The 24,615-nt window shown below is 51.2% G+C and overlaps 1 protein-coding gene across 1 annotated transcript in view; it reads left to right on the forward strand.

Annotated features, from left to right (window-relative positions):
- The window catches only part of GRM4 (glutamate metabotropic receptor 4), a 98,022-nt gene that overhangs the window by 51,486 nt on the left and 21,921 nt on the right, over nt 1-24,615 (forward strand). The window contains exons 13-14 of the mRNA XM_080569236.1: nt 12,351-12,463; nt 17,726-18,763. The gene's annotated coding sequence lies outside the window, so the exon portion shown is untranslated. The remainder of the gene's footprint in view (nt 1-12,350; nt 12,464-17,725; nt 18,764-24,615) is intronic.

Raw genomic sequence — 24,615 nt, forward strand, 5'->3', positions numbered from 1 at the left:
GGGCTGATTTTAGACTTTGCTGCAATATTGATCCTTGCTTAACACAGTAATGAGAATCTGCTTCCTAATCTGTAAGGGAAAACTCTTATTTTCCAGCAGCTAGGAGAAAATGAATTTTGTTGAGTTGTGTCAGATGTGGGGGTGGTATGGAGGTGGGCGATGCTGGCTTGGCTTAACTTTGTTGGTCTCCTTGGTGTGGACAGGAGCCCATTGTGTCCTCTTGATACCCTCAGGTTTTATCGTACCCCTCATCCTTCTCATCTGAGCTTCTCTCATGTGCCCTTGTGTCTGGGGAAGGCCTTTGTCTTGCTCGTCCTGAAGCCCAGCGTGAGGCTTTGTGATGAACCCCATCATTCACTTTTCTGTCCTTTGAACCCTTCCAGGGCAGGCAGTGGCTTTCAAGCCCTGTCGTGTCACAGAAATGTGGGGCTGCATCCAAAAGCAGCGCTTCAAGGCCTGACCTCATCCACTGGGGAGGAAAAAAAAACCTTATTTCCTCTCAGTCCCTTGCTAGGTTCTCCTGAAATGTTTGTGAGCAGAGCTGCCTCTCTTCCCTGCCGCAGCTCTCCCCAGGCCCGATGCCCGGCCGGACTGTCTGGCTGATGGCAAATTGTTTTTTGATGGCTGACTCGGTATAACTGAACTCAATTTGCCTTTCAAAAGCAGCTAATAGTCGCATTAAAAAATCCATTTTCACTTGTGATTGAATTTGACGGCAGCTCAATCAATAAGCGAACGGAGTGTTTCGCACGCTGTACCGAGCGGGTGTCCCCATGGTAACGCTGTAAGCGAGCGCGGCCCGGTGAATCCCACCTCGAGCGGGTGACCCTCTCACCCGGCGGGGCCCCTGCCCAAAAATGCCCCATGGCAGGAACGGAGGCCCTCCTGTTCTTTTTAGTGACGTTGCCAAAATCGTCTTCCCTTTCTTTCTCCTCACGGAGACCCGCCGCGGCTGGGTCTCGTGAGGGGCCGGTGGCCTTTTTGTGGTGGGGCGGCGTCGGGGGTGTCGAGGGAGTGGCAGCTTTGCACGCTCCTTGGTGTGGGGACCAGCCCGTTTCTGTGCTTTCATTCCTCAATCTTGCAGGCTGAGAAGGTTTGGGAGAGGAAGGCTAGCTGGGAGCAGATCCGGGACTGGGGATGTGGGTGGCGGCGCTGGGAATGGAGCTGGCATTGAGCTCTCCTGAGAGCGTGTGTTTTCCGTGAGCGGAAATACTGATGTGTATATTAAATACGTATTTAATAAGGCTCATCAGCATTTGATGAAAAATTAACTTGGTACTTTGATTCATGACAATTAGAATGTTTCCTTTCAGCTATTGTTTACTTTACTCCTATTGTAGTATTAAAAAAAAAAAAAAAAAAAAAGTGGTTCAGTCAGGAATTTCGCAGTTGTGATTTTTTTTTTTCCCCCTCTTTTTCTTTCCTTTCCAAAGCACTTTTCTGGGAGATTTTAATTAGAAATTCTCCCTCTGCTTGCTCTCCAGCTGTGCTGCTTCTTGCTCTCGATGCAGGGACGCTGACGCTGCAGCCATTTTGTTAGCTTGGAGCGGGGACCCCACCTGTGTGATGCCTCCTGCAGACGATGCCCGTCCCATCTCCACTGCATTCCTTCGGTCCTGGATCACAAAATGAATAAGCTGCCGTACAGCACATCTGTGTTTTCTCTGCAGGGAGCTTGCCTGAGGCTCCGGGATGCCTGTAGTTGCCTTATATTGCATCTCTGAAGTACAGGCAAACAGTGCAGTCCTGTCTGAGATCTCATTTCCATAGATTGATCTGCACTAGAGGAAGGGGGTGGGGTGAGGTGTCTGTACTAAGTATGAGATAAAAGAAGAGGAAAACCAGGCACCCTGGGCTTAACTTGAGCTGGCAACTGGAGTTTGCTCCCACTGAGGGCTAAACAGGGTTGAAATTTGCTGCCCACCTGAGTTAAATCCAAGTCCTTTGCTTTGCCAGCTCCCTTCCTTCCACTGCTGCACAAGACCCAGGTGGTTTCTTAGGGCTGCCCTGGGTGAGGGAGTGCTCTTGGCCCTGCCCACTATGGCACTGCTTTTCTCACCTTTCTCTCCTTTGGACTGTGTACTGCATACATGTCAGCTCAGCTTCTCCTCTTCTGATATGCTGGAGGTTGCTGTGTTCCTGCTGAAGAAGGCAGGAGACTCTTCCAGTTTCCAGCCCTTTTGCTGAAGGGCTCCTCTGCTCCTCATGGATGAAAGAAACCATTTCCATTAATTTCATAAGCTGTTTCCACTGTCTAAGTGTGCTGCTGCTTATGGCTGAGGAGGATTCTTGCTTCCCACGTATGCAAGAAGAAACAAAACCTGTAACAATGGTGCCTGAGAAATATGCAGAGCTCTGGAGACAGCCTGGAGGGTCAGGGCTTTGTTTCCTGACAGGTATGGGGTTCCTCTAAACTGTAATTTCATTGTCACTGGAAGCTGACATCTCTTAGTTTTACACACTGGAAAGAATTGGCAACAGAGCTGGTTTCTGCGTGTGGAGGGGAGCTGCAGTCTCTTCTGCCTGAGTGAGCACAGTTCCACTGCACAGAGGAGCTGCTCTGGATGTGACAGGCCAGGCTTTGCTCCCTGTGCATTGCCTGGCGGGCGATGGAGGGGCCCAGTCCTGCTTCTGTGTCCCCTGCAAAGTGGCCCGAGTCAAAATGTCATGCCCCAGCCTTGCCCCTGCTCACCGCTTAGGGCAACAAGTCTCCCCTCATGCCTGCACCTTTCCCAAACCGATGGTGGTACTTCAGGGGAATCAGCAGCAGTTAAGGAGTGAAACTGGATTCCCTGTCTACATCTGTTCTGTGCAGGTAGGGATGTTGGCTCCTCTCCTGGGGCACACCAGGGAGCGTCTGCACGACTCCCTGAATTGCACCCACTCAGAGTATTGATGGACTGCCTGACCTTTTTGCCGGTAATCGGAAATCTTTCAAAGGAACCACGTTCTCGCTGTGAAAAGTCAATTTGAATGGACTGGTGATGGCACTGGCAAGATGTTTATGGGGCTCTTGCATTGCCATCACCTGCACAGATCTCTCAGGGAGATAAAGCAGCTACCTGATCCAGAGGAAACCATGTTTGTGTCTATCTGGGCTTTTTGCTTTCAAAGCCTTCCTGAGCCCTGCTAGAGAGCTCGGAGTGAAATGGTTTCTTGATGCTCCTTTTTCCTGTATATAAAGCTGCTGAAGTGTAAAAAGCTGAGGGGAAGGCAATAAGCTATTCGGTCAGCTCCACGTGCTGCAGCAGCACGTGTGCCGTCATTAGCCTTGGGAAGCTGTGTCTCATGTAAAAGTCACTCGGGAATGAATTGGCTTCTGGTGTAGCTCCTGTAGGGAGATGGCTGTTGCATCTTGGCTTGTCTGGGCTTGGGAGCAGGAAGACTGTCTGAATCACCAGAGCAGCTAGACCCACTCTGCATGGCTGGGGATTTTTGGTGCTTGACACTGTACCTGAGCACTATTCCCAGCATTAACCCAGAGATGAAGGTAGAAGAGAAACAATCCCTTAGAGGAAATGAGGTACTGAGATTAAATGGTTTACTTGAGTTGTGCAAAAGATGTAACAACGCTTGGGTAGCATGCTCGAGGCAGTGATGGGAGCTCTGGGTTGAGGTTTATAATTTGTGATGAGATTAACTAGCATTGGCTGGAAGAGCTCAGAGGGAGAAAACAACATCACAGGGGATGCAAGTGCAGAGCCCTGACTAAATCTAGTCAGACTGGGTTGTGTCAGGTTTTGGGCCAGGCCATCCCAGGCCAGAGGTTATTAAAGCTGAGAACTCAGCCCAGGTTTTCTGAATCCAGTTACAGGAGATTTGCTTCTGGGTGTTGGTGTTCCCAGTACCGCTGTCAAGCTCTGCACAGGGTAGGTTTTTGTGACAGCAGATAAATCTTCCCCTGGTGCTGGCTGCCATGCCTCCGATCAAAGTCAGCGAGGACAAGGGATCTCTCTCAGTACAGGGGCTCCAGGAACTGTGGCTGTGGGTTCTGGCACTGCCTGGAGTGGAAGGAAAATTCCTATCCCTCACCTGTGGTGTCATTACCACAGTCAATTGATTTGGGTTCATTTACATGAGTAGCTCCGATCAAAATGGGCTTTGGGTCTTGACACGTGAAATGATTTTCTGTCTTACAGGGCTGTGCAATTGTTTACAGACCTTTCGCCTTTACAATTATACAGAGAAAAGTTAAGTCATGAAACTGACAATATTATGGAAATAAATTAAGGAAACTAAAATTGAAAAAGTGGGAAAAGTTCAGGGCTGAGTTAGCATTATGATTAATTACAGATCGGTGGTTGTTATGCACGTGTGAAAGTGTTGTCGTCCTCATTGAAGGGGGCCGTATGCATGTGCATGCAGGGAAGCCTAGAGAAGGCCTGGCACAAGCTGCCAGTGAAATAAGAAGGCATCGACCCTGGAAGGCATTTTCCTTCTGTCTTCCTTACTGCTGCCCTTTGCTTTGGGCTTATTTATGTGTAGAAAGGCTTCTTGTCCATTAATAGAGCTTCCGAGAGAAATGAGGCACTTGAGATTGCATTCTGTCCGTCTATCCTACCCTTTCTACCCCAGTAATTTTTTAACACATTAGCCAATTTGAACCACAGTTGAGAAGAGAATCAAGGTCTAGATGTGCTATTTCGTAACTTAATTCAGTCTTTCTGTTGACTTTTTTGTTCTTTTTTCAGTGCATGCTCCATTTACTCTTTCTCTAGCCCTGAAAAAAAAAAAAAGGCAATAGAAAAAGAAGAGTCAGTCACTGAGGTCACTGGGACAGGGACAGTTTTCCCGTTCTAGAGTTGCCCTGCAGTCAGTACGAACGAGCGCTCACTGCCTGCTGAAATCCATGGTGATATCTCAAAGCAATTGATAACAAGGGGTCTAATAAATAAGATAATCTAGAAATAAGGGTATATATATATATTTTCCTCCCTTGCTCTTTTTCCTTAGGGAGTCTCAGAGCATCACCACCATCATCTTTCCAACTGAAAACTGCTGACAATTCCTGATCAAGCAGCCCTTGGCTTCCGCCCCCTTGTTTGTAGGACGGTGCCTCACTCCAGAGCCTCTTTCCCTGGAGTTGCAGCCTGTCCTTCTGTCATCAGGACCGTTGCAAAACCCAGACAAAAGCATTTTCTAGCAACAGCTCTAGGTCATCCCTGCTGAGGAGGAAGATCTGCTGCTCAGGGTGTCCTATTCCTCCTTGAAATGCATCCACCTTTCAGCAAGGGGGTTGGAAATCATGCCAGGGTCCTACAGGGCAGCATGCACATGTGAAGGAGCAGAGTCTGTATGGCATCCCACCCCAGAGGAGCCTGGCATGCTGTGGCAGGGACGTCAGCCTGGTGACTCAAGACTCTGGCACCTGCCTCTTGCACAGACTGACTGCACGATGCTGCAGAGCTGTGCCGGGGCTCACAGGTGATAAGATGTGCTTGAGCAAGAGACCTTGAGGAAGGTGAAAGACAGCAGTGCTGGTAGCCTGTCTCTGATGAGAAAAGGTTTGCTAGCCCTGCTGTATCTGCAAACGCTCCTGCCACTGGGGTACGTGGGCAAGGAGAGCTCTTGCCTGCTGACCCGCTGCTTGTTTTGTTTGGCCTTTGCAGGTTTTGCCCTTAGAGGTTTTGTGAAGAGCAGAACTGTTCTTTTGGGGCAGGGCAAATCCTGACGCTGACTGATGGTTCTGAACAGCCAGACAGGTCATGCTGCACATCAACTCAACTACCAATCCATGAGCAAATTTGGAGACCTTTAGCTTCTCTAATCAAGTCTTCCATTGACGGGAGACTTGCACATGTATGTTTACCGGCAGTGTTAAAAGAGCACCATAGTGTTTTAAATGATAGCCCTGTAATAGGCTATGGAAATGCTTGGTGCTTGCTGCATTTGTGCCTTCTCTGATTTACTGGATAACCACTAGGAAAGCAGCTGAGGATATGTTAACTTTTTGGAAGAGGAGGATGGAGGCAGTGTTTGTGCTGAGAACTGGCTGAAGCATGGTTCAGTTTGGCCTTGCAGCTATCACTGTGCTGTTAATGGCATGTTAAAGCAAACATTGCTAGGAACCTTTTCATTAAACCAAACATGAGAACTTATCACCGTTATAAAATGTGTTAAAACATGTCTGGAGGAGGAGCAGGAGGGGCAGCTTCCAGATGGAAGTGTTGGCATGTCGCTAACCCAGCTGCTTGCTGCTGGCTGGGAGCAGTGCAGGGGGCTGTGTCACCACTTCAAGATGTTGTTCTGCATTGCAGCTCTGGTTTTTGGAGCTGAATAGCTTTGTGAAATTCATGAAACACTGTAACTGCATGTCTGTGTTGTGTATAAGCTCTCCCCAGGGGGAGAAGTGTGTATTTGAATGCCTTGTTTTGATAGGGCATTGCAGCTGTTTTTTAGCATGCACAGAACCAGAGGCTGTGGCGGGGATCTGCCTTTATATGAGGATAAGAGTGGAACCAACCTCTCATGTGATCGTCAGAAAAATGGGCATGCTGTTTCTTTGCCTGTTTGGTGCCTGGGGCAGGGGAGGGATCGTTGTTATTTTTATTTACTATCCTTGGTTAAGCACCAGTCAAAGATCTGGTTCTCTTTTTGTATGCCTAGACCTAATTACAGCATGGATACGTTTGCTTTCTCTGAGAGGCTAAGCTCCAAAGCAATTTTCATTTGTGCCCTTGTTTTCATCCCTCTGCAACGAGACGGATCTGAGCAGCTGTCTCGGATGCTTTGCTTGAAGTGGAGAACAAGCCCTGGTGAGAAGGGCAACTGGAGAGAGAGATTAATTAACCTGGCCGTGGTTGGCTTTGTACATGAGGGGAGAAATCTCTCTCAAACTGCTTATTTAGTTTGTAAAAAAAACTGCCTGATCTCCAACTCAGTCTTAATCCAATCCACTTTCCCACAAAGCTAACTGCCAGTAATTTGCTTGTGCATCGGAGTGGGCTTCTCTTCCTGGATGGCTTTACCAGCTCTGGACCAAGGTGATGGAGAAATGCGCTCTCTGTTCTGTAGCCAAAAGACAGGAAGAGTAAAAGTCTGTTGGTTAAGTCCATTTATCTTCATAGCTTTCGGAAGGTAGTGGTCTAATACTGGGGCGAGGAATCCAGAGCAGAGGTGGTCATGGAGAATGTCCCTCTGTTCCCAATGCATTTAGTGTGAACTAATTAAACGAAGGCTGGGTGACTCAAATCCATTGATTTTCATCAGTGGCAACCTTGATATGTTATCAAAAGTGAGTAATCCCTTCCCTGTAAAGCAGACTTTGATAGATCAATAGGAGAGAACATGCCGTACCTCCTGGCAGCTCCACCAACCTTAGAGAATGTGCTTTCAAGGGCGCCAGCATTCCTGTTCCCCTACTTGCAAAGCTTTATCACCTCCTTCCCCACAGCTGCCGCAGCCTGTCTTCTCCGTCACTGGCCCCCAGCCTGAGGTTTATCACTTCCCGGGAAGAACTTCTGATATTTTCTTCCTGCCCCACAAGACTATCTGTGATTAAAGTAATCTCCCTCTTGGCTTGTCTGCGCGAATGACCCTTAGATGCTTTATTTCAAAGGCCGCAGAGCAGAAGAGTGCCTCCTAGCCCAACCCTGCTTTAGGAGACAGGTGCCTGGCTTTTCAGAGAAGACCCGTGGATTAAGGGAGGGAGGACAAGACGGCGGTTAATGGGGTAGAGGTTTGGGAGTGTGTTGGACCTGCTGCAGTGCAGAGCTGCTGTTGTGTGAGGCTGGGTGGACCTGGCCCCAGAGGTGTTCCCAGTGACAGACTGGTAACAGAGGAAGGCGCAGATTGTGTCTGCAGTTTGAGCGTGTGCTGACTTCGTCCTGGGAAGCAGGATGCCGAATGTGAGACAGTGTTCGGAGGACAGGGGATCAGGGTGGACAATCAATTTTGATTTTTAGTAAAACAGATTTAAAGAGAAGGTTTTTCTCTAAAGATGGTGGTGAACAGATTTATTTTTTTTTTACCACTAAACACTACACAACTCAGCTGCTGCAACGCACAGTCAAAGCTCAAAGTAGAAGGCACTTGGGACAGAAAGGAAAGGTATTAGGGTGAAAAAATTAAAAACTATCAAGGCTGTTACAACCCCCTCAGAGCTCTGCTCGAGACTTCTGATGACACATTTGTTTTTGGAGATTTCATACGATGCTACTCCTGGCTGGGGAGTGAGAAGACGCTATGCTTCCTGCAAATTGTCTTAGAAAATAGTGGTGCTTTGGCCATTAGCCGCATGAACAACCACTTTGTTTTTCTCTCTAATCACTTTGCCTATACATAATTCGGTGCCTAACGCACCACTACAATACAGTGATCATCCTTAACAGTCATATACAGCGCATATAATTAGAGGGTGAGTGTGGGAGATGTCACAAGGAAGTGTTTAGCCTGTGAATAGCTGAAGGTCACGTCACTACAATGGTAACTCTTCCTGATGTTTGCAGTTTGGTATGTGAAAGCAAGTTCTCTGTGCCGGGAGGTCTTGATCTGTGTGGAACAAGAAAGTTCCAAGGCAAAGGGGGAGCTTGTGTGGCAGGAGCCCGTGGGATGCAAGTGTCTGCTTCCATCAGGGTTCGTTTTGGAGATGCGCTGAGCCCAGCTTCTCCTAGGAAACTTCTGCTGTTGCTTTCTAGCGGGATGCACTCGGTTAGCTCCTGTAAGCAGAGGTGAGGGCAGTTCTGCTCTCCTGGGTGGGTGGGCGATGAGCGGGGGTTCCCTGGCAGAGCACTCGTCCCACCTTGTGTCTGCAGTACGAGAGCACGCCGTGAGAACAGAGTATCTGAAGAGAACGGAGTATCTGAAGCTTTCCTTTTGCTGTGGAGGCAAAGGAGCAGTTGTTTGGGTTGTTTGGAATAAAAATATGACAAATAATAAGCTTTGTCCTCACCTTGAGGTCACAGAGGGCAGCACGTCTTTTATCTTCTGCGCGATGATAGGGCTCGCTGTCTCTATCCCCCAAATCTGCATTTTTCTACCGAACTTTTCTTCTGTTCTTAAAGCAGGTTAATGAAATGCTGCAATCCGGGGGTAAAGTCCTAGGAAGCATCAAAAAGAAACCCCTACAACAAATAGCTCACAAGTGGTTCTTCTTTCACACATCTTATCTTCCCGAATTAGACACAGAGAGACAATCAAAGTCAATGCCACGCTTACTGTAAAATCTTTACAGCGTGTCTCTGCAGCAGTTACAAGGGGAGCGTTGAGTTCTTCTCTGGTGAAGTGATTTTTTTTTTTTTTCTCCCTCTCTTTGAAGCTCACTGGCCAGGACACCGCAGCCAGGAGGCCTCTCTGGGTCTGTGATACCTAAACAGGGAAAGCAATGGCCATGCTTGCATTGCCATACCCAGCTTTTATCCCCTGGCTTCTGCCTCTGAGGAACCTGGGAGAGAACAAGCATTACTAGAAAGCTTACAAGGGTCTGCATGGGAAATCCAATCTTTTGCCTTGACCTAGGCATCGCTGAGTGATGAAGTTTTGGGAATGTACTTGATGCTGTGGTACCTGGAGAGCCTGAGGTCTCTTTAGGAGGTGGGTGGGAAAGGAGGCACCCTTTGGGAGGCGGTCCTTGGTGTTTCTGTGCAGCAATTTCTGAGGGTTCATTTAAAAAAAAAAAAAAAAAAGCTTTGGTGGCCCTCTGCTTCCCTTTCCAGCTCCGTGTGTGAGAGACCGAGCCCTCAAAGTGTTTCCCATGACATGCGTGGGGCTGTAACGAGGAAGAAGCACCCATGCGTTCACACGTCCTCCCTCCCCACTCCTGCTGTCCTCTGCTCCTACGTGCACATTGGGTGCTGGGGCTGTGGGGGCCACACTGGCTCCCCAGGGGCTCATCCCTGCCCTGCATGCTGGTGCACGGAGGCATAACTGGTAAAATCGTGCTCCTTCTGCCTCAGGTGTGCCCGGCGAAGGTGAGGTAAGGAAGGGTGTATGTGGAGAGTGAGTAATTGGAGGCCAAGAGGCAAAAGTGTCTGACAGAACAGGATTGATTTGAAGCTTTTCATTGGAACACTTGCAAAAAAATATATAAAAACAAATAAAAAAATCAATGGTTATTCCCTGGACTCAAGAGTGTGTTTACTGTATTCAGCAGCTAGCATTAAAAGTGAATTCCGGCAATTGCAATTACAGCTTTCTCCTTCTTCACCGTTCCCCTTCTCCCTCCCCCATTCCCACTCCCCCTCTCTTTCTGGCTGGCTTTTGTCACGTTTTGGAGCCTAAGGCGAAGCTAATGCAGTCAAACTGAAAGTGGTTTTGTAAATGGTAAAGCCCACCTTCCCCCTTCCTCTCCTTTCCCTCGGGATCTTCTTTTTCCCTGGGCGCTGTCAAGCTCCATTCGGCTCGGAGGTGCCTTGCTGGGGAGACGGGAGGCGCTGAGCTCGGCTGGGAACATGGCTCGGCAGCGGGCCGGGACGTGTCACCCCCTAATTCTCTCTGATACCACCCCTGGATTTCCTCCTGCCTGGTGGCAGGAGTCTTAAGCACGGCTCGGGGAGTTTCGGGGGGTGAGCGGTGTGGGGAGGCGCTGGGAGGGTGATGGGGAGCAGGGAGGAAGGAGCCGTGCGGTGCCCGGGGGGGGGGGAGCACGCTGCCCTGCAGCCTCCAGAGGGGGCTTCGCACCTCTGCAGCACCTCCCTGATTGTCCCAAGCCCAGGTGAATCCAGCCTGCCTGCTGGCAGCTGCACGGCACCGGCAGTACCCCTGTAAGCCATTCTGACTGGTCCCAGCAGAGGGCACTGGTGCCTGCGCTCTGCTCCTCTCCGTTAACTTCTCATTAAGGTGCAAGTCCGGCGCTGATCCCAGGTGCAGGCAGAGCGTGGGACGGGGGCCGTCCTCTACCGCAGGGGGGCTGCGAGTAAAGCAGCCGGCGTTGGGGTCATCGCCGGGGTCCGTGGGACTTCAAGGGTCACCCTGGGCGAGAGGTGCAAGGGTTGCGTCTCCCCCCCCGGTTTGCAGCACGGTTGTGGCTGCAGAAGAGGGAGACGGAGCCTCTTCCACCCTGCACCTTACAGAAGCGGCTGCGAAGGCGGCTTTGATGCGAGGATCCCGTGCTGGTGGGGTCGGTGGCGTGTGGAGTGGAAAGAGCTCAGCTGGGCTCGCAAACCCCACCCTGAGCTGGGAGCGCAGAAAGCACTTACTGTTGCTTGTAAACCGAGTGGTTTTGATCTGGAAGTTGCTGGTGGGGAAAATAAAACGTGGAAAATCAAGAATTCATCATTCCTGCTTTGCTCTTCTGCCTGCAATGTTTTTCTTTGCATGCGAGCCTGTGTGGAATAAGACAAGGGGCTGCTATTTTACTTGTGCTTTCTCTCTGTGTATTGATCTATCCTGTTCTGCAGGAGAAGCGCTTCCAAAAGTGCCTAAACCTGCTGCTTTTGGGTATAACAGAAGCTCCAGATTTTATTTTATTTTTTTTTCATGATTCTGCCAGTTTAATCCAAAGCGCCAAGCTGCTTCCCAGTTGCAGCCGTTTCTGGGGTGTGCAGCCAAGACCCTGCTCAGCCCTTCACGCGAACGTGCCCGGGGAGGCATTCTGCCACTCTAACTGTGCTCCTGCGTGAGCTGCTTTGCTCTCCCCTCTGTGAAGTCGGGGTTTATCCATCTCCCGGGGAGCGGGACTGAGGCAGCAGCCAGTAATGCCCGCCTGCAGGCTCTGCGAGCAGTGCTGGTGTCGTGCTTCTGCTCTGCTTGCTGCTCTGGCCCTGGCAGAGCATCTGCGCTGCATTTTGCCTCCCTGCCCCGCTCGCGTTGCAAGCTCCTGGCGGTGCTCAGCGCAGAAGAAAACGCTTGGCCAGATAAACTCCTCCTGGCTGCCCGGTTCGAGTGGCTGGGTTTGTACATGCCTACGAGAGGACTGGTGAGCAGTGGCAGTGTTTATCCAGCTTGCTTTGATAAACACACTTCAGAAGCTTCCCTCGTGAGCTCTGGCTTCTCAGCGCTTGGCTGACCTCAGCCACGTGGGGCCGGGCCTCAGACGGAGGCCGTGGCTCTGATCCTGCCTCCGCTGGACTCCCCGCCGGGCCGTTGAAGCCCTGTTTTCCTCTAGCCCATCTAATGCACGTGTGTGGAATGGGACTTGTTACTAGGAGCTCTTCTGGGCTCAGGGCCGTGCACCCAGCCTTGGTTAGGCAGTAGCAGACCTCAGCGTCTCGTCGCTGATCAGCAGAGGTGTGGAGAGGCCAAGGCGTGAGATGCAGGTAGGCTTTGTCGCCCTCTGCTCCTCTCCTTGCCTGCATGCAGTAGGTACAAGAGCGGTATCTTGCCTTCGTGAGGGCTTGTTGGTGTGATGGTGAGAATACTTTTTTAAATTTTTTTAAATTTTATTTTTCTTTTAATTTTAAACTGGAAATAAGGAGCTGATCTGAAGAATAACAGCCGGTCCAGCCAGGGATGCACTCCTTCCAGGGAAGAAAGGAAAGAGGAAGGAAGGAAGAAGAAAAGAAGAAAGGAAGAAAAGAAAGGAAAGGTACGTGCAGGATTGTAGTGAAAGGCCAGACTCCATTTCTGCGATAGTCAGGGAAAACACTGGTGGCCATGAGCGACATGCCTGCCTAGGCACCCTTTGGCAGAAACCTTTCGGAAGTTTGACCCCTTAAATTTGCTCTGGGTCCTGAGTGCTTTGCAAAATCTGGCCTTCAGTTCTGATCCCAGAATTTGCGGGAAATGTTTTCCCTCGTAATTTTGAGGGACATTGGGCTGGGCACCAGGAAAAGGGCTCTGATGCACAGTTATGAATGAGTTCTGCGCTCGGTTTTCCTAGGGTAGCTCTGGAGATGGAAAATTCATGCTGAGCTTTCAAATGAACCCATTGAGCCTATTTGAATGCATAAGGCATTGGGCAGGACTGGGCTAAGGTTGCTGGCTGCAGACCCTTTTTGCTAAGTCTAAATTGCTGATGCCATGCACAGAAACAAACATTATGTTGATCTTACTGACTAAAGTCAATAGCGCACAATTCCCCGGCTTGCTAGCAAAAGCAGCATGTGCTCCAGACCTTTCCACAGCAAGTCGTTGGAGACTTTGCTAAGTCAAAACCTGCTTTTTCCAGGCAGTGCAGGGCAGGAGTGTTTGTTTTCCTGAGTACCTAACTAAAGTTGCCACATAGAGCAAATGAATATTGACTTAAACACAGTTGCCAAGGCAAGACCCATGTGAAGCTGAGGAATTCCTTTTCCATCTGTTTGCAGGAACAGGTGACGAATACAAGGAAAGCTGCCGCATGTGCTTTCCCTGGTAGTTGTGACAGGGGACAGAAGCGCCCTCTGGGTTTATCCGACTCTCTTAGGTTGTGACAAAAAAAATAAATAAAGCTGCAATGAAAAAGTTTAAGCTGGGGTAGCTCAGTGGTCAAAGCCTCTCCCAGCTTGGAAGAAATATCTTCATTTGCCTTAAGAGGTGGGGAAAAGAGGAAAAAAAAAAAAAAGGTTGGGACAAGATTGTTCACCTGGGTTGGAACTGTGCCCAGGGAAGGCTCCAGTCCCCCACTGCTCCTTCCCTTCCCGGGGGTGTTCAGTTCCCTCCTGGAGGAGGTTGGTGCCAGGCAGTACCCTGCAGATGATCCCCGGAGGGGTCTGCTAAGCACGCACAGACATGATGTTTACTGCCTCTGGGATGGATCAGAGAGGGATTTAGAGACTCGGAGCTTGGTGCATGGCTCAGAGCTCCCCCTGCAAGTAAGTTATCCTCTTTGCTGACACTGGCTTTCTCTCCAGGTCATGCAACTAAACCTCTGGACCCCTAGATAAATCACTTCCTGCTGTAATTACAGAAACTCATTTGCAGTGATTAAGCGGTTTGGTAGAAGGTGTTGGAAAGGTGGTAGCTGAGCTCTGCTGGTTTGTGCTGTAATTAGGATAAAAGGGTTTCCTTCTCTTCCTCCTGCAAGTCTCTCTTCACCTTCTTCCTTCTCCCTCCAGGTCTGACAGAGGCAGGTTACTGTTGGCTTGACCCACTGCTGACTTTAGTGAAATGAGTTCATTCAAAGCAGTGCAAGCTTTGGGATGTAAATATGTTTTAATTATACAGCCTGATGTTTGTACTGACATGACTCTCCCTGTCCTTGCTGGGCAGCAGGGTGTCCTACCCCAGCTGTCTGTGGGTGACCTCTCTGGGAGCAGAGGAGTAGGGAACAGGAGATGGAGGGAAAGAGGTGACTTCTAAAATGGAGTAAACCCATCTCTTTCTGCAGGAGTCTTCCTGGAAACTAGGAGCGAGCAGACTCACAAGCAGGGAGCGGAACAGTAATTTCCTGGTATCAACAAACCAATCTGAGTTTCTGTGCTAGCACAGAGCATGTTCGCTTTAATGTCCCACACCACTCAACGGGAGTTTGGGGATGCTAATTGCTTGCGAAGGCTCTCCGAAGTGTTTCGCTCGGTGGATGTGTATGCGTGATCTCAAAGCAGTACTTCTGAAAAGTGGCAATCCGTGTCGCCGGCGAGCCGCCCGACTCGTCGCGAATCGATTCCCGTCAGCTGCGGTACCTGACTCTGAGGCTGTCAGAGCCCGCAGCACAGAGAGCTGCTCGGGGTTGAGATGGGGAGCAAAGCTGTTAGAAAGCAATGCTCAGAGCAGTCAGGAGAAAGTGTGGAGTCGCAGTGATCCCTCTGGGACAACTGGCCTTTATTTCTCTCTTTCCCTCCTTTGCACTGTTGCTTGTGCAATGTGACGCAGATTTATGAGCAAAAGGGCTGCCAGCCATGAATTTGTCCTGTGCGTGGATCAGCCTGCGGCTCTGCACGAAGCTTCTTGGTGGGAAAAACTCTTGTGTAGGTTGGAGGAACTCTGGCTTGGACAAAACAACATCTGGGTCGTTCTTGGTGACCTGGTGGCCTTTGCCCAGGGATGGCTGTGGGCAGCGTTTGTATGTGTAACTGGGGTTTTGACAAGGAGACAGCCTCGGGGTACGTGGTACAAACCTTGGGCAGAGGCTGGAAATTTTTGACTGAAGGAAACCACTGGGATGAGCAGAATAGCGATCCAAGGACCAATAAGCCCCGTTTTCCCTTTTTACTGACTCTTTGGAATTCAGTGCTGCTGTACGCTAGGACTGAAGCCAGGGCTGGCTGTGGCACCAGCTCCTGCTTCTGTCTGGGAGGTGTGTCTAGAGCTCTGGTGTTTTTCCAGCTAGTAGTTTATATCTGGCCAGCGTGGGCAGGTTTCCCTGAATTTCATTCTCCTGCAAAGCCATTTGACTTTTCCAGCTAATAAAACCTGTGTGTTTTATTAGAAGGCAGCATGTTTTGCCTCCTCATCCCTCCCTGTGGCCTGGACCAGAGCCCCTGGAGGGCTCTGCATGCTGCGCTCTGCCAATCTATGGGGGTGGCTCTCCCGTCACACTCTGTCCTTCCTCTGCAAAGCCCAGCTGGGGGGTGCTGAAGGGTTTGGGCATGTACGGGGCTGCGAGGTGCTGTGCAGCTCTACTGATGCATCTTCTTCTAGCCTCTTGCAGGAAGCTGTAGTCCTGGACTGTAAAGATGAGAGAGGAGGAGATTGGATTAGCCTTGTTCAGCATACCAGGGCGATGTCTGATTTGCCAGGACTCGCTGGGACCAAGGGAAATGCTTTAACCCCTGGCTCTTAAATTTTCCTTATCCCGCATGCTGGGTGTGAACCGTACTGGGTGTTAGGGCAGGATTTATCCGGCATTTGAAAAACGCTTGGGATTGCATACTGAGCTTCTGTCGACAAGAAGGTGACTGTATAAGAATGGCCTCTTGTTCCTTTGTCAGCGTGGGCTCCTCTTTGCCTGTGTCAGCCAGGCCTGGTGGCTATAATTCACTGGCCCCAGTAGCCCTGCTGAGAGCTGGCTGTGCGTGCCAGCAGCGGAGCTGGCTCCCTGCGCGCCTGCTGCAAGGCAGCCAGAGTAACGTGCTTTCGCATGGCAGGATACCCGTTACAGGTGGCTGATCGAAGCACTTGGCTTTCAGATCCCAGCAGGGGCACAGGGCTTGGGCAGCAAGGCTTACAAATGCAGGAGGGTTTTAAAAGCAAATCTGATTTGGAATTGCCGAGGCAGAAATGCCCGTGGTGGCTCTTGCAAAACCTATCCTCAAAGCTGGGCTGCCTTTGAACACAAATTAGTCAGAAGTGAAGTTGCTTTCATCCCCTGCAATGGTTTTAGCAATTTGTGATTTGCTTCTAATTCATCTGAAGCCAGAAAATGCAATCCCTGAGTTTTCCTTTTTCCTGAGTCAGGCTGGATTGCCCTGTGCAGTTTCTCCAGGACTGGGAACTTCCCGTTCCCTCCAGCTGGTCGCACAGGACAGAAACCTCAGCAGGAATGCGTGGAGATCCTTTGAGTGGGCTGCATGGCTGCTGCGGATGCAGGGCTCTTGGGGATGAGCAGGAAACCAGTAGAAAGGTTGTTCCCTTCCCCCCTGCTTTCATTTTCCTTTTTATTTGTACTCACGGTTCCACTCTAGTGGTCCTAATGGTGATTAGTCCTTCAGAAACTGGAGCTATCCATGCAGGGGGAAGTGCGCTCTTAGTAGATAAGAAAGATCCTGCAAATCAAGCAGACAAGATGGGTAGGTGATGGATTAGAGGGAAGCCAGGGGACAACAGAACAGTGACAAACTGGGGATGTGACCCCGTACTGTGTCTGAGACCAGCTCTGCTTCCATCTGCCTGCAGTGGCCCCAGCGCCAGGGCAGAAATCTCTTGCCTCTGCATTCAGTCTGGGGTTAAGCTGTTTTCCACCCACGATTCTGGCCTCATTCAATCTTACCAGAAGAAAAACCTTTTTAATGGTGCATGCGCCTGTGCTGCTGTGGCATGTTCGTGCTGTCAGCAAGGTGGCGGAGTCCCTGTGGCGCTGGAGTAGAAGGAGACCTCATTTCGTGTGTGTGGCTGCGGGATGGGGCTGAGCCACTGGTGCCACCCCCGAGCACCCTCCTCCTGCACAGCTCTCGGCCCGGCCTGCTCCAGCCCCAGCTCCTGCATGAGAAATGTGGCAGGGACCTGCCAGGGGAGGTGGGAGCAGGCGGTGCTCCCCTGGGGTGGCCGGGGATGAGGACAGCGTGTTCCCACCTGGCCTCGGTCCTCACCAGCCCGCGGGTCCCCTCGTGTTCAGGACGGGTGGGAGTGGATGGGACACGTGGAAATCTTGGCACGGAGAAGCTGTGTGAGACAGGGGCAGACCCAGTTCCTGCCTCCTGACGGCGACAGCTGCAAAAAGAGGGAGACGAGAGCTGTCTTGCCCCCTTCCTGAATACAGTCCCAGCAGCAGTGCACGTCTCCATGCCCTCTTCTGGGCAGCAGGACTTGATCTGCCGTCCACAGCCTGTCCTCGGAAAGCACCCAGCCTTTCTTCTTCTGGAGCAGACTCCAGGCTTGCTCCAGCTCCCCAGGAGCCTAACAGCTCCTTGTGACACATTTCCCAGCCGGTCCCTGCAGTGCTCTGCCCTAAGGGAGCATCCCCCCTCCATCCTGCTGGGGGACTAGGGGTGATGGCCCCCTCTGTGCTCCGATTGTGGCCTCCTGCTGGCTCGGTCCCTCCTGTCTGTTTGAGAGGAAGTTAGAGCTGCAAGTTGAATAACTTTGTCTTTGTTACCTCTCCCTTTTATTAGCTGCATGATAAATGCAGAGAGAATAGGTGGTTTTGCAAAAACAAAGCAGAACCCTAAAATGGGCGATCATTAGAGTAACAAAGGGGCTATGAGACGCCTATAAATCTCCATACTGTGTTTAAATGGCGCAGAACTTTATGTCCTTTTTTTTTTTCCAGTAAGGATTATATCCTAACAGATGGGCAGCATAAACTGTAACATCATTCATCGGCCGCTGGAGAAGGGCAGGATTCTGTTGAAGAATACCTCCGAGCTGAAGTCTGTACCCTGGTAGCTCTGTGGCTTTTTTTTTTTCTGTTGTCTTTTCCTTAGGACTTCCAACCTGAGCTTGGTTTTCTGATGGGTGTGAGGGGTGTAGGAGGAAATCTGCAGTAGGAAAAAACCCTTGCCGAGGCTCTGGCTGGACCTGAGGCAGTAGGTTCCCTGCAGCCCTGTGTAGCACAGGGATGGCAGGAGCAGGCTTGGCTCCTGCTCAGTGCACAAGAAGAGGGTGATGGACCCCTCCACCCCAGTTTTCCTTGGGACTGACGTTGGTGCCTGGCTTTCCTCTTATCCCTGCTCCTCGCTCCCTCGAAGCGGCAGCAGCCTAGTTCATGCCTGTGGCTGCTCAGAGCAGCCTTTCCGCTGGGGCTCCAGTCTGACTCCGGGAGCTTTGGAGGGCTGTGTGCTTGCCTCTGCTTTGTCTTCCCTCATAGCCCTCTGGAACTTGCACTGATGCAGAGGGGAGGATGCCTTTCCAGCCAAGAGCCAGCTCATCCCTGCAACTGTGAGGCACTGCAGCCAGGGACCAAAACCACAGCTCGCCAGCAAATACAAAACAGTGCGTAAATATGTTTTAATGTCAGGCTTTTATTAAAAGTAGACTAAGAGATTAAGATGTTCATCTGCCTTGCAGGGAGTGACTTTATAAATCTCAGCTTGCGTGTGCTCACAGAGTGTTGCTAATCACCAAACTAAATCCGGATCACGTGTGCACGGACTGCTTGTTTGTGGAAGCCTCTCTTTCTCCAGGCAATGAGAGCTGGGGCTCAGTAAGACTTCCTTGGGCTTAATGTAGGTTCCCACTGCCACAGAGTTACTGGATTTCCTTTCCCTTTTGAGACCCTTATGCAACAAGCCTACTCTGTGCTACTGACCCCATGGTTTGAAGACCCTGCCGGGAGCACCTCTGGGGCCAGCAGAGACCCACAGCTGAGGTGAGACTCTGGGTTTCCACACTGGGCATTGTTAGCAGATGCTTTCAATGTCACAGGGATGGCAATGGCCATTGTAAAGGCCTTTGAAAGCAGCTGGGGTGTTATTCTCTTCTGTGATGAATTGTAGTGGTGGAAGTGATTTAGGAGTATTTGAAAATCTTATCCTTGGCCCCTTTCTTGAATGTGAAATAGTCATAAAAGGATTGGAGCAGCTTTGGCAAGATATTATTTAGTTCCTGGCTTTTCTTTCTTTCTTTCTCTCCTCTTCTTCTCCTGTAAATGTTCATCTAGAAATTCCCCTTGGCCAAGGTTGGATTGATGGCTCTGGGACAATCAGTTGCATTCTGCTGCTGTTAGTAGTTTTAAAGGCAGTAAACTTGGGTCCTTGAAGTGCTGTCAGTAATCATTTTTATGGTGGTCAGATTGCTCATTAGCACACTTGTTTTCAGATATTTAAGCTGGAAAGAAATCTATAGTCCTTGCATTTTTAACTTGATAACCACTCAATAGAACAAATAGAGTTGGAAATTAGAGCGGAGCTGGACTGGAAGAAATAGTCCTGAATGCTCACCTTTTACCTCAAAGGTCTGCGGAGACAAGTGCTTTGAGAACACAGCTTGGGGGAGCACGTACATTCCCAGCCTACAGAGAGGCAATAACAGCTCGGGTTTACAATGGTAATTAGCCTGTAGGATGGTTGGGACCTGGAGGTAGCCCTAAAAGAGGTATGCTGAAAGCTTCTGCTCTGAGTCTGGGAGAAAAGCAAGGGCTGGATAGGAGCATTTGTTTGCAGGTCACATCCCAAAAGAAACAGCCCAAGAAGTCCTTAATGATGGTTTCCCAAACCTGGAGGCAACAGGCTGGAATAAATCAGAGCATGCAGTGCAGGAGTGGCTTTTCTTAAAGGTCTGTTTCTCCAGGCAGGGTTGTGAATGTCCCTTGTGCTTGTGGTGGGGTCTGGGGACACAGGCAGGGGTCTTGGCAGCTGTTTGGAAACTGCTCTGTGTGCTGGTACGCAGAGTGCTGGAAGTCCTGGAGGTGTCTGCACCTCCAGGTTATGGTTATGGTGTGACAGGGAGGGAGAGACATAGGCAAGAGGGACGTTGAAATAGGTAGTTGTAGGGGGAAAATCATACTTTCTTCCTGAAAGCACATGTTATTCCTTCTGTTTCAGGAGAAGCCTTGGACATTTGGTCACTAAGTGGAAGTAGAAGGGCTGCAGAGCCAGGAGGGAAGGGAGGAATGAGAGCAGACAAAGGAAATGCAGGAGATGGCCTTTGGAGAGTCAGGAAGGGGAAGAGGTGCCGGGCTCCATTCTCCTCCAGTCCAGCCCTCCTTTGCCTGGTGAAAGACTACCAAAGGCCGAATCACTGCTGCGCTGAGTCTTCACTACTCTGCGCCAGCAGTCACAGCCTGGGCTCTTGCCCCTTCCCCCCCTGCCCCAAAGCAGTGACCCGTCCCCGTACCACGGGGGTCTGTCTTGTACCAGTGGCTGTCAGCATAGCGGCGCACTGGGGGAGACCTGTCAAAGATGCTGCAGATAGTCTGGCACACGGCGCTCACCTCGGGAAGCTCCCGTGCCCTGGAGCATCCCCTTGTGTGCAGGGCACAGCTAAGCGCCAGGATGAGTCAGTGTTTCCCCCCGCACCTCCAGCTCAGGCAATAAAATGGCAAAGGGCGAGGGGATCGTGTTGGGATTTTTTTTTTTATTTCTGGAGAGCATTTTGGGATTCAGTTGGAGGCAAGGTGCTGTGCAGATGCAAGCTCGTTAGAAGATCATTATCATTATTTACCTGCTGAGTCTGTCTGTCTCTCTAAATGGCATTAGCTGTCAGCCCATTTATCCGCGTTCCCCTCATACCGTTATAGTGGCAAAGCACCAGCTTGCCCCTTCTCCTCACCCCCCTGCACCTCCTCTCTCCCCATTTCCCATGCCAGCAGCACTGCTCCCACTGTGTTGCGTGCTATGGGAGCTCGGGGAGCCTGAAGCCACACTGCCCTAAGTTCAGTCCATCCCACGCTGCTGGGGAAAGTTCCCACGTTCCTGAAGCCTCGAAATGCAGGGAAGGAGTCCAGCCGTCGTCTGTCCCTGCGTGTCCCTTCAGCAACCTGCGTGCCTCGGTGCTGCTCTGTAGCAGCGTGGTCGTGCTGCTCAGAGAAGGTAATTAATATGAGGAAGTTGCAAATTTGGTCTTGCACTTTTTACAGCCTCTAACCCTATTAGTCAGGCCATTTGGAGTCCAGGGAGGGTTGTTTCTTGCCAGAGGAGATTGCAAGTGGATTGAGTTCCATTATGCTGCTAATTAAAAGGAATAGAATAAAAAGAAGGGGAGGAGAAGAAGCAATGGAGTTGCCTGAAACTTTGGAAGGAAAATTAAAGCCTCTTGGGTATTTTCCACTGATGCATTCATGTGCATTGCTTTGGCGTTTTCTCCACCCTGTTTTGTTTGCTCTTGAGTAACGAGTGCTTCCCTGTTCCCCTGCCGCCCCTCCTAGGGCACCCCAAATATCCTGGCTGGGGACCAGACGGGTCTGCAGCACTGCAAAGGAGGCGGCAATGGGGCCGAGCACCAAGGCGGTGCGTTTGGAGCAGGCCAGGGATTGATGCAGAGAGGCTGCGGGGAAGGGGCAGTGAGCTGCAGGTTGGGAGAGCCCAGTCCCACAGCCTGGGTGCCAGAGGGGCGAGCGGGTGGCTCCGCAAGGAGCCTACATCAAGGCAGCGCCGCTAGACTTCCGTGAGCGCTATCAGTTGCCCAAAGCGCTCAGTGCACTTACTTATTTTGTAACACAGTCCCGCAGCCTGTGATGTGCCAGACGTGGCGTGTCTAAGAAGCTGGGCTGTTTCTTATCAGCCTCTCGCACTGTCTCAGAACCCTTCTGCTAAGTGTCTTTTGTCCCCTAATAAACTGATAAGCTGCTGGTAATCCGCTGATCGCTGATAGGCAGGGCAGCCCTGCTCTCCCGCCTGTACAGATAAGGCAGCTCTTTGCCAGGAGGTGATGCAGCCTGCGGAGCGCTGAGCCGCCTGCCAGCAGCAGGGAGAGGGTGGGCTTCAGGGGGAATGGGTGGCCTGATCCAGCACGTGCCCCCAGCCCCTGGCTCGTGCTTGGAGAGGGGACGGGACCCTATGACAGAGCAATGAGGACTGGCTTGTCCAGCCTCTCTCTCAGCCTGATGTAGGGGTTTTTCATCCCTCACGTGGGCAGGCTCGTGTCCTGCATCCATCCCACAGAGTGCAGGCACAGCTCGCTGCCCAAACCCAAATCCTGGCCCTGCAGTCAGCTGCGAGCCCACGGCCCCTGGGTGGTCCGGGCTGGGGAAGGGAGTCCTGCTGCAGCTCAGCAGAGGATAACTGAAAAGAAGGGGAAGGAGGGAGAGAGAGAGGGAGAAAACATGCATTTGTTCCTCTCCCCTCTTTGTAACGCTGTCTTGCTTGCTGCTCAGGAGGTGGGAAGGAGGGAGCTTTTAGTGGTAATTATCGGAGGTCTTCCCCGTGCATCCAAGCGGCGGCAGAACAAACTGCTCCCGTGCCAGGGCTGTTGGTCACCTCTGCGTCTGATCCCTGCCGTGTGGGGAGCAAAAGTCCTCTGCAGCCTCCCCGCACCCAGAGAAACGGGGGGTGAGGACAGAAAGGCAGCATCGCTTCCTGCGGCCACCAAGTGACTGTAAGCACGAAGCAACCGGGCTCAGGCAGGGGAGCAGCCCCTTTCCAGCCGCATGTACAACGCTGCTGTCATTTAATTTGCCAGGCGGTACGACGGAGGGGAAAGGAGGTTGCTCTGAGGTTGCACTTCGTGCTTTTGCCTTCTTGCCAGTGTTTTCCTTGAGGGTGGTTGATCTTTGGCCTGTTGAAGCCGCAGCCCTTGTTTAGATGATTTTGGGTTTGTTCTCACTGTTTCTTACAGTGGAAAACAACTCATTAGCGTGAGGTATGCTGAAGTTCTGGAGACTCTCCTATTTTCCAGCACAAGGTTGGAGTCTCTCTCTCTCCCGGCACTGAGCAGCTCACCCCTGTGTCATCCTCCTCCTCTGCTCATGTGTTTTAGAATTAACGCTGGCTGCTTCATCTCCTTGATACAGGCTTTTGAGTTGGGGGCATAAAATCCAAAGCAGGATCAATTTCTCCCCCCGCCTTCTCTCCCTATTTGCGCACATTTGTGTATCTGTTTGCTGCCACTGGAGTGAGTGGGCTCAGCCCAGCAACCTGCTGTGTGGGGATTGGAAATGAAGTATCGAGGAGATGCTGACAGCCTGCTTGCGAAGGCTTGATCAATCAGTATGTAATAGAAAAATGGCTTTGGCTCTAAAGGGAAAAGGAAGCGAGGGATCTGATGAAAAAGGAAGATGGAAGCTGGTTGGAAGGGACATCTTTTGGAGGTGGATGAATCAGTGGGTAGTTATGGCAGAGGGGTTTTGGCTTGAGAGAAAAGTGGTCGCAAGGGTGCAGACAAATCCCCCCCAGCCTCTCGAGTCAGCGTAGGGTGGCCATGGGTCCCTGCTCCTGCCCGTGAGCTTTTGGGACAGAGCAGGGCTGCGCTCCTTGCTGCAGCCCAGTGCCATCCCCGCTGGCATTTGACATGGGTGAACGTGCACTAAATAATCGGCAGCCTATCGATCCAAGGTCACCCATGCCAAGGCGTGATCAATAGAAACAGACAGCTGAGTGGTTCTGTAATAAAGTGCCTTCACCTTAGCGGATTTGGGAGAGAAAGGGTATGGGAGATTAAATCCTTCTGCCTTCGACAGCTCATCAAGCAAAAGATATATTAGTGAAGAAAAATTACGCTTCCTAAGCCCTGATGGGAGGAATCAAGCTGCTGGGAAGTGTTCGTGCTCTTTGGGGGAACATCAGCCAGGAGAGCGGCTCCACTGCCTCCCACCACCCTGCTCCCGGCTCCAGCTGGCAGGGAGCGCCCCGAGCAGCAGCAAAGCCTTCAAGGGCTTTGAAGGGATTAAAGAATCCGCCAGGTAATTTGCCAAGGCTGCTGCTGCAGCCCTGTGCGAAGCTGTGGCCAAAGGACTGGCGTGGATCTGGCTGTGCTGTGCTGAAAGCCAGCAGCCACTGATGTGCTCCCAGCCCACTGGGCTGTGACAGGCAGTGAGGGGCACCACACTGCGCCCTGATGGCGCCTGGGTGGCCCTGGAGACCCCGAAGGGATGTGCCACCTTCCCAGCATGTCCTGGGACCTGTCCCCATCCCATAAGCAAAGGGAGGTGATGGCAGTGCTCGGTGAAACCTGATTGCTGTTGTGTGAAGTGCACAAAAGTCAAGAGCAGCGGAGAAATGAAAGGTGTGGGGTCAGATCCTGCATCTCCAGGCTGTCCTCTCCAGCTAGCCCCCATTGCCTGGGTGTAACTCTGCAAGCAGCAGGAAACACAGAAAGTGAATAACACTGAAACCCCTGCAGGCCTGGGGTGACAGCAGCACTCTGCTAGTTCCTCCACCCGTTTTTCAAGACAAACTTTCTTCCGTGATCCACACGCCACTTTATTGAGCTCTATTTCCTCCAGACTAACTACAGAAAGAAATTGGCAGCAAACGCTCTCGCGGGCAGCGTGGAGCAGCAGTGGCCGGCTGTCAGGGCTCCTGGGGTTTTATTGCCCTGCCAAACACCTACATCATGGTGACACTTACATAATTACATATCGGACCGGGGAGGATGAAGCGCCTGGCACCTCCTAAACGTGTCAACATGATTTGAGAGGTTTGGGCTCGGCTGGACTTCGCAGGCATTAGATTTCAGACTCCAATCACACGGGCATCCGGAGGATCAATAGCTGCACACCTTAAAGCAGCTGGCTGGAAGGTGAGGGACTGGGGCTCTGGGTGTCGGCGATGCCGATTAATGTGA

This window comes from Anser brachyrhynchus (genome assembly GCF_964034855.1).
Source record: "Anser brachyrhynchus genome assembly, chromosome: 27".
Classification (NCBI taxonomy): Eukaryota; Metazoa; Chordata; class Aves; order Anseriformes; family Anatidae; genus Anser; species Anser brachyrhynchus.